The 9,256-nt window shown below is 46.6% G+C and overlaps 1 long non-coding RNA gene across 1 annotated transcript; it reads right to left on the bottom strand.

Annotated features, from left to right (window-relative positions):
- Positions 1 to 687: 687 nt before the first annotated feature.
- On the bottom strand, positions 688 to 3,725 carry LOC102013902. Its single transcript, XR_259472.2, has 5 exons — positions 3,498 to 3,725; positions 2,349 to 2,622; positions 1,927 to 2,082; positions 1,660 to 1,814; positions 688 to 930 (listed from the first exon to the last, which is right to left on the bottom strand). It is a non-coding gene; the product is annotated as an uncharacterized LOC102013902 (long non-coding RNA).
- Between the last annotated feature and the right edge of the window lie 5,531 nt (positions 3,726 to 9,256).

Genomic DNA, 9,256 nt, shown 5'->3' on the forward strand with positions numbered 1-9,256 from the left:
CGTAGGTCTTGTCTCCATCAGTGGTCTCCAGTACCACCATTTGGGCCAAAGTGGAAAAGATTCCTTCAGTCTTGTTTCTGGATCACCACCAAACTTTCTTGAACTTTCAGCTCATTGTGACCTTAAGGTGAAAATTATAGCTCCAGAAGCAGGCGTCAAATGAACAAATGCTAGGAGTAGTCAAGTATCAGGGAAGGTCCTGGGGGCACACCTGCAGGACACACAGGAAGGCGAGACAGACTCGCGCATCCTTACTGTGGAAGAGTCGGCCGACAGGCACCAATCCTGGCATGGGGCTTCCAAGAGCAACGCCTTGGACCTTCTCCATGGGCTCTCGAGGCATCACTCCGGGCACTTTGACAGGAGGAACCCCAGTGAAAATGGAGAGCAACAAGTTACATTTTTACGTTTCTCTGCAAACCTTCAGATCATGTGTGATGAGGTCAAAAAAAGTTTACGCTTAATTTATGAAAAGATGCCAGGGAGATAGTTCAAAAAAAAAAAAAAAAAAAAAAAAAAAAAGAACCAAAAACCAGAATGATTAAGACAAACAACAAAGGCAACACCTTGTTTCTTTTCTGTCCTTGTCTACTCTTGTTTAAACAGGAATGGAAAAAGGAAATCTAGTATTTTAACAAACCTGTTGACAGTTTGCTTTTATTTGATTTTTGCCTCATTCGCATGAATAAAAAGTAGAGTGAGAGGTTTACCAATACTACAAAATATATATAAAATACTATAGTATTGTTAAACTATGGTATTAACAATACTATAAAAACCATGGGAGGGGGCTTTCATCATTAACTTCCTTCTCAGAGGATGATTGTATCTTTTCTGTCAGCCAATGCCATTTGAAGCCTTTCTCCAACACCATGGAAGGTGACAGGAGTTAGGGATTCCTTCAGATGGTGCTGAGATATTATCCAGCTCCTAAAATGAAAAAAAGAGGGCCTGCTAGATAAATCAGGGTGAATACTCAGTCAGGGATGAAGGGAGGAGGGCTCAGGAGCATGCCTTAGTGTCAGAGACTGGGATGGGGAAGAAGATACTTTTCTCACCCGAAGGGAAGCCCCCACCACCACTGTCCTGCTCCCTTGGGAGGATGGGACGCAGGACACAGGAACCTTACAGTGACCCTCATGATGAGGCCAGTGATCCTGCCCCAGAGAGCAAAGGAGCCTAGGACCGGGGATGGTCAGGAGCACCACACATAGTCAGCACATCAAGCCTTAGCTAGCTGTGCACCTTAGGCACGGGTTCCCTGGGCAGTATTTGGTCCATATCTGACTCGTTCTGGCCAATTTTCAGGAAATGTGAGAGGCCTGTTTTTGATGGGGCCACACTTTTATTCTAAATTCCATTTTTGCCTTCTAAACAGAACATTCTCAGTTTTGTCTTTCATAAGTTTAGAAAGTGATCATGAATTAAGTGTTGCCCCATCTAGGAGTATTTGTATATCACCGGGGACTGAAGCCTTGGGAGTCTCAGGGCAGTGGTGAAGGAGGGTGGCAGGTAGGGGAGAGAGGGTCCCTCTGGAACACCGAGTATAGCACATAGGACAAGTCCCCAGCTTCCCAGGGACAGCGATGTACAGTGATGGTGGGAAAAGTGGCTTGATTTCACATTGGATTAGTGATGCCTGCTGGCATGAGTGGCTACCTGAACAAAACCCTGAAATAACAGAGCCGTGATAGGGCTGTTCCTTTGAGCCGGTGGCTGTGAAGGTGGTTGTGGAGTTCTGACCAGCACTGGCACAATTCTTCCTAGGATGCTTCTTGAGCATGTCCTTGTAACTAGGCACAATGGCCCTAGCCCTTGGAGAGAGCAAAGCCAGTGAGCATAGCCAGGAAATAACAGAGCTCAGAGAGGTTTACCACTGGTACAGGTAAGGAGCACACTGAGACAACCCCCAAAGCTATGGCTTACCAAAGACAGCAAGGGCTTTTCTAGAGGAAACATGTGCCTATTCATATTGGGAAGACATGGGGTCTTGCGTAGGGTGGGCACCTTCCTGAGCATCCTCAGCTTGAGGTTATACTTCGTCCAACACCAGCGTTCAAACAAGGAAGGTGGGAAGGCCTCCTGGGTAGAAAATTCAGCATTATAATGAGGTTACAATCAGCAAAGCTGACTCTAGGTAACCTTGGAGAGTGACTCAGCACTTCTGGATGGTTCCATGTGGTTTAGTTTGAAGGATCTTTTCTGAAATGAGAAAACAACTCGCAGAAGTGTTGACAGTCACAAGAAGGGGAAGCAGCCTGTGTCCCTGCAAGCACGGGTGATGGCCCTGAAAATCCCTGCCTAGCAACTGAAACATGGCAAGTGGTCCTGCTTGCCCATTGTCTTACCTGGTTATTCAGCCTTTCTGGTGAGTCTGTGAATTATCTTTCAGTACATTCCTTCCCCATTTAGCTCTTCACAGATCATCGCTAGCCAGGATAGTTTCTGTTGCTTGTAGCTGGGGATCCTGGCTGCTCCATGTGTGGAGCAGAGTCTCCACAGAAGGCTACGTGCCACTCACCATGAGCAAGGGGATGCGAAATATGAACACTAGCCTTTTGTGGAGCACATTCTGTATCAGGTGCTTTACCTGGATTCATCCTGTTGATCACGAGAACCACCCTAGAATAGATACCATCATTGTCATCGTTGTTTCACAGAAAGCTGAATTTTGAAAGTGTCTGTGTCCAGGGCCTGTTCCCATCATGACCATGACAGAGCCTAGCCCCAGTCTTTAGTTTCCATCAAGGCTTGTATCTGCTCTCAAGCCCCGTGACAAAATAACTCATCCTCCACTGAGCTTGCCCTGAGCACCGGGAGATCTTTCTATTATTTTTAATTTTACCTACATGTGATATCTTCTCTCTACCCTGCATTATCAGGTCCTGTTTTCCTGCCAACCTGGAGTTACTTCAGATCCCTCTAATACCATCTTATTCTAACGATGTTGTAAAATCCTTGAGGGTTCTCATCCCAGCTGTGCCACTCATGAGGATGTGGTCCCAGCCAATGCTTTGAGGATGGGAATGTGACTTTGAAGTGCTGCTAGGGAGGGCTGTGGTCTTCACAATGCTCAATTTAACCCGTGCTCACAAGGCACTGGACAATCAGACCAGTCAATAGCTCTAACTATCTGAGGTGCCTGAACCATACCAATGATTGATGTTTTGGGGTGAATGTTCTTTGTAAGCTGTATTAGCATGAAAAGCATTCCAGGCATTATTATTTAGGTTTTCATGTCTCTTGTAGCTGCCTCAAAGATTATCGTATTCTAATGTATTTAACATATCTCTGAATTACTGGGTGAATGAATGGATATTCAACTTGGCCCATTCCCTCAGCTTCCTAAGATGAATGTCAAAAACCAGTAATTCCCTATTCTGACTGAGTGATCACAACCTGGGTCATCTCTTTGTGTATGTGGTGGGTGAGACGCTCATGAACTTCAGCCATCCTCAGTTCATGTGTTTGCATGCCAAGTGATATGTCACACATACCTTCAGACAGATGGAGCCTGGGACTTTGCACTAATGCCAAGGAGGCAGGCAGAGCAAAGTGACCCTTAGCATTCTTGGGCCGCCTGGCTCAGGTGAGGTGGCATATAGGTGGTGTGTTCTGCTCTGTGCTGCCCCAGTAACTGCCTGGCTCCCTACCAGCTCTGCATGGCAATTCTCCCTCAGGAAGGGAGCATCTTCCTGGAGCCCCTGCTGGGCCAGCCTCCGTTGCTTGGATCCCACCTACCTGCCTGGCGCTCAGAGTCTGGTGCCCAACGTTCTTTCGTCCTTCTGTTTCGTCTTCCGTCGCTACCATGCCGACAGCTGCAGGAACACATGGCGCTGGCTTGGCAGCTGCGACGCACAGATGCTGGGCTCTGTAATATACTTTCCCCCCTCTGCTGCTGCTCCAGAGTGCATCTCTGGCTGCCTGGATGTCTTGGCTACTGCCTAAGGGAGGGGTGTGCTCTGAGGTGCTAGTGGAGGGTGAAACCTCAGGGACTCGCTGCTGAGCATGCTCTGTTCTCAGGATCTTCTTTGCCTTTTTCTCACTCACTGTCGCTCTTTACACTGCTGTGAATGCCTGAGAATCTTTTCCATCTGGCTTGGAGGGAGACGGTGTTGAGGTGTCATGTTCCCCCACTCTTGAAGCCGTCTGCATCCGGGTCCTCTTTAGTTCCTGGTGGCCTTCTTGCAGGAGTCTCCACATCGAACTCATCTCTTGGCCTGGGTCTTGCCTGCATCCTTTATTTCCATGGTCCTATCAGTGAGTTCCTTATCACCAAATATGACTGTGTCTCTTCTTTTCTTGAAACCCCCTGCAGTTTGTAAAACAAAACCTGAAACCCTTAGTGTGACTCAAAGCCCCTGCCCGACCCAGCTGCTCTGCTCACCCCTAGCTTCTCCTCTGCTTGGGCCACATCTGTTTTGACTGAAACAAGTCCAGCTGTTTCTTAAAGTTGGTTTTGCACTTGTTCCTTTCGCCTAGGAATTTCGTTCTTCCTCTTGTCCATTCACCTGATTCCTTCCGAGCAGAGTGCTTTCTGGGGCACAGTCTTCAGCACTGGCCTGACCTTGGATGGACCAACTGTAGATCTCCCATCAAAGCCATCTCCCTGCAGGGACAACTGTGTAGGCAGAAGTGCTGCTAGGACACCTACTTGATACTGGGGCTGGGATGCCCATCTGAGAAGTCACAGTGCTAGCTCTTAAGGAAAGGATAGTTACAATGGAGAGTGGAGTGAGTTCTAGCCCAGAGAGATGCACAGAGTAATAATGGAGGGGCTGGGCCCTGCCTGCGTGCTCCTGCACACCCTGAACTTCCCTGTTTACTCTTTAATTCCCTAATTGTGTGCTTTCCCTTTGTCTTCCCAACAATGTCAAGGACTGACTCTTGCTCAACCCTGTGCCCACTCAGTGCCCTGCACGGAGCAGGAAGTCAGGAAAAGTGACCGCAGCAGCATGCAGAGCATGTGTGCACCCAGAGATGCCGCCAAAGGCCTTGTGGGAGGGGCGGCCAGGTCTGGGTGCATGGCAACCCTGAGGGAAGGGCCCGGGACAGAAATGTGGGACACCAGGAGCCTCTAGGTTCTGAAACTTTTCTACTTTGTTTTACAAAGTGAGCATCTGTCTTTGCATAAGGTGCAATGGTCTGGGGACAGACACCAGCATCCCTTTTCTTGTTCCTTATTTTTGCCTTTCCTCTGCTTTTTTATTTTTTCTGGCCAGAGAAAATATTCATTAAAGAAAACTGCATGACCAGGCATGGTGGCACACACCTGTAATTCCAGCCCTTGGGAGGCTGAGGCAAGAGGATCACCAGGAGCTCGAGGCCAGCTTGGGCTACATAGTGAGTTCAGCCTGTATTGCAGAGCAAGACCCTGTCTCAAAAAAAAACAAGGGAAAACTTCATGTTATTGAAAATAATCTTTATGTACATTTAAAATAAAGTGATTTTTATATTTGCATTGTCGAGAAATTAGAAACTTCTGACAAATGAACGGAATTTAAAGCCTTGAGACGCCGACCACCCAGAGTTTCCCAAACCTCTGCAGTTGATGCACTGGCCCACTGATCTCCTTTTTTCTCTGACACACACCTATAGGGAAATTTTTGGGTGCATCTCCTTCACTTACCAGCTGGCGACCCAGATCATGTTGTTTAACCTCCCTGCCTCAGCTTCCCCATGGCCCATTGGAATTCACAGTAAGGCAGAGCCCAGTGCTTTTACAGGAATGAAATATTAAGTCAGGGGTTTGCAACAGTGCTGGCTGTGTGGTAAGCACCAGTTCACTAATTAACATGTGTTTATGGAAGGCTTATTTTATGCCTGGCATGATTTATCTATGTATGTATATGTGTATGTATGTATTTATCTTTACAATACATAATAAATACATTCACTGTGTGGAACCAGTACAAGAACCTATCACATCTTGGTGTCTTTTTTATTCCCCTATCTTCCTTCCCAACTCCCCCATCCCAGATACCCTTAATTTTTGTTTGTTTGTTTCTTGCAGGGCCTTGAACCACATATACTAAGCAAGGGTTCTACCCCGAGCCACATCCCTGCCCAAGACCTGCTACCCGTGCAGCTGATACTCTGGTTTAAGAACCAGAACTACCCAACCAAACAACAGGAACCTTCGTATTATTACCAAGAGTATTGCAGCATATTTTGTATGAATCTGATTTTCTCATTACGATGTCTTACTATGTATCATTATATTTTTCTAAGTCATGAAACCATTCATTATTCTAAATGGGATGTGGTATTTCATGGAAAGAATATCATTATTTTGCATAACAGTATCCTTCTGCTAAGTATTTAGCTGGTTTCCTATTTTTCAGTATTTTAAAGACTGAAAGGTTGAAAATCCTTTTATGTACATCTTTGTGCACTTGGCAGCCGCTCCATCAAGACTCTAAGAGGCGAGTTCAGGTTGTGGGATGTGCAAGGTTAGGCTTTGGACGATGTCATCTCACACGAGGTATGTGCCTACAAAGACAGTCCCGCCAGCGCTGTAAGAGGAACCGACCCTACCTGAACCCCAAATGCAACTTTAATTCTTTCTAACTTTTGCAAATTAGAGGAAAATGATATCTTGTATCATCTTTATTTGTGTTTCTTAACCTCTGGTACAGCAGGACTTTAACAAATATAGATACTGTATTTCACTGGCTACTTGCGTTTCTTATTTTTTGAGTTGACTATCTGTGTCCTTTGCAATGTCTGTTCTGAGTTTACTAAGAAGATCTGGGAGGTTCATTGGATAGAATACCTTTTCTCTGTGAAAGAACTAACCGGGGGTTAAACTTTGGGAGGTAGTGGTTTTCAGAGACATGTGGCCAACCTTCTCCGCGGTGTATTTGCATTTCCCACTAAAAATGTCTCACAGGTTGTAAATTTGACTTTTCTGCACTTCAGCAGCAACATGGTTTCAATACTAATGAACGATCTGTGTATGCAGTCTTGGGGAGCTTAGCAGCCACTTTTGTACAGACCAAAAGTAACTAACGGCTGTCTGGAGTGTGTGGTGGGTGTAAGGTGTAGAGACGTCTGTGTATTCCGCTATGGGAGGCATAAGCATGGCCTGGCCCAGTGTTCCCCTGTGTCCGTCTGTGAAATCACGTTTACCTAAAGCTGAACCTGGGAAACAAGTTGTGTATTTTGGGTCTCTGTGAGGTTGCACAAGATCACTATATTTCAGGGTTCTGATTCCATCTCTCAAGGAATAGTTCGTTGAAAATTTGCTTCTTTTAGAGAGACCACACTGGCTACCCCCCCACCTCAGATTGTGTATTAGTTATTTTTCTCATTTCTGAGACAAAATACTTGACACTGTAACTTAAAGGAGGAAAGGTTTATTGTAGCTCACAGTGTGTAGCAGACTCAGTTCATAGTCAGCCAGCTCCAAGGCAGGGTGGCATAACGGAGGAGAAACAGTCCATGGCAAGGCAGGACATGCACTAGGCAGCAAATGAAAAGCAAGTGACAAGCATTAAGGGACAAGCAGGGTCCCTCTTTCTGTCCCTCATGTCCTATCCAGGGTACTTACTCTTACAGTGGGGAACACTCACACTCAGGGAGAGGCAGCCCTAATCCTAGCATTGTACCATGAATCAATCCCAGCATCACATCCTTGATCCCAGCAGCACAAACCCTAGATCCAGCCACTGCCAAAGAGCCCCACCTATGACCACATGAGGCTTTGGGAGGACATCTAAATATGAGCCACGACAGATTGCTTTCTCAATGCTGAGCTTCCTAAGCACATATATTTCTAAACTTGCTCAAAAGAGATGCTCAGTGTAACCCAGACCCTGTTTTCCTCACATGAGAGCCTTCTTCCTAGCTTATGATCCTCAAGCTGAAATCTGGGCCTTCTCACATCTCCTCAAAGCAGACCCAAGCCACAGGCACTGATGACGGATGTGGAACTGACTGATGTTTATGGAGAGATGAAGGAGAATGGTACATAATCTACACCCAACAATTAAAAAGGTGCAAGTTTTCACCTCTTTCGTCTTTCTCCATGAGTCTCAGGCTCGCTCTTTCTCTCCTTCTCTCTCTCTGTCCCTCTCTCTCTGTCACTCTCTCTCTCTCCTGTCTGTCTCTGTCTCTTTCTCATTCCCTAAAGCAATCACTAGTTATCTCTTTGCTCCCCTCACTCTCTTCAAATTTCTCGAAGTCTCCAGTTCATCTTGATGCCCAGAAAAATCTGGATTTTCCAAAACAAGTGCAGGTCTTTCTATTGTAGAATGTACTACTGAGTGAATTAAGGTCTTCTCCAGGTTGCCAAGCTATGTTGCAAGGATTATTTTGTCCCTTCACGCATCCGCCATTCTGCTTGCACTCCATCTCCATCTCCAGTGTGGGGACACACTTCCTCCAGGGCTGTGCACAAAGTCAGTTCTCAACAGATGCATGGCAACCAGCCAGGTTCTCCTGTCCATTCCATTGCTAGTGTGGTATTGGCATGGGGAGTGCATGAATACTCACACAGGTGAGTGATGGCTGCATAGAGTATGCATCTCAGGAATGCAGAGTGTAAGGGGTGTGTCTTAGTCACCTTTCTCTCATTGCTGAGACAAAATACCCACTGCCCCAAAGTGAAGCAGGAAAGGTTTATTTAGCTCACAGTTTGTAGAAGTTTCAGTTCATAATCAGCTGGCTCCAAGGCAGGCTGGCACATGGCAGAGGGCAACAGTTCAGGGCAGCAGAAGATACCAAAAGCAGCAAGAACAAAAAAAAGAGAAGCATAAGCCTCTTTTTCTCCCTTATATTGTATGCAGGCTACCCACCCCAGGGAAAGGGTAGTACTCACACCCTTAATCCCAGCACTAGACAATGAACCAATCACAAGCTCTAGATTCAACTGCCTCCACAAAGCCATCCCTATAACCACATGAGGCTTTGTAGGGGGACATCCAGACACAAGCCATAACAGCGTGTGACAGCTGGCCTTGAGCTGATGGCAGCAGCCAGGGATCCAAGTCAGCTCTGGGGGACTCAGCCCATTCTCCAGCTCTGGTTTCTAGGGCACTCCTTTTCTTTACCTGGTTGGCTGGCAGGGTCTTCTCCAGTTCCTTTTGTACCTTCCTTCATGAAGGGCCTGGGCCAACCCAGGAGACTTCCAAGCCCCAATTCCCAGGTAGAGGCTCTACCTCCTACTTCATTTTTCCTGGAGTTGCACCCAGTCTCTCTGAACTGGGGCCACAATTGTCTGGATTCTGCTTCTAAGCCTGCTCCTTCCTGTTTC

Source organism: Chinchilla lanigera, unplaced genomic scaffold (assembly GCF_000276665.1).
Source record: "Chinchilla lanigera isolate Chin_1 unplaced genomic scaffold, ChiLan1.0 scaffold00005, whole genome shotgun sequence".
NCBI lineage: Eukaryota > Metazoa > Chordata > Mammalia > Rodentia > Chinchillidae > Chinchilla > Chinchilla lanigera.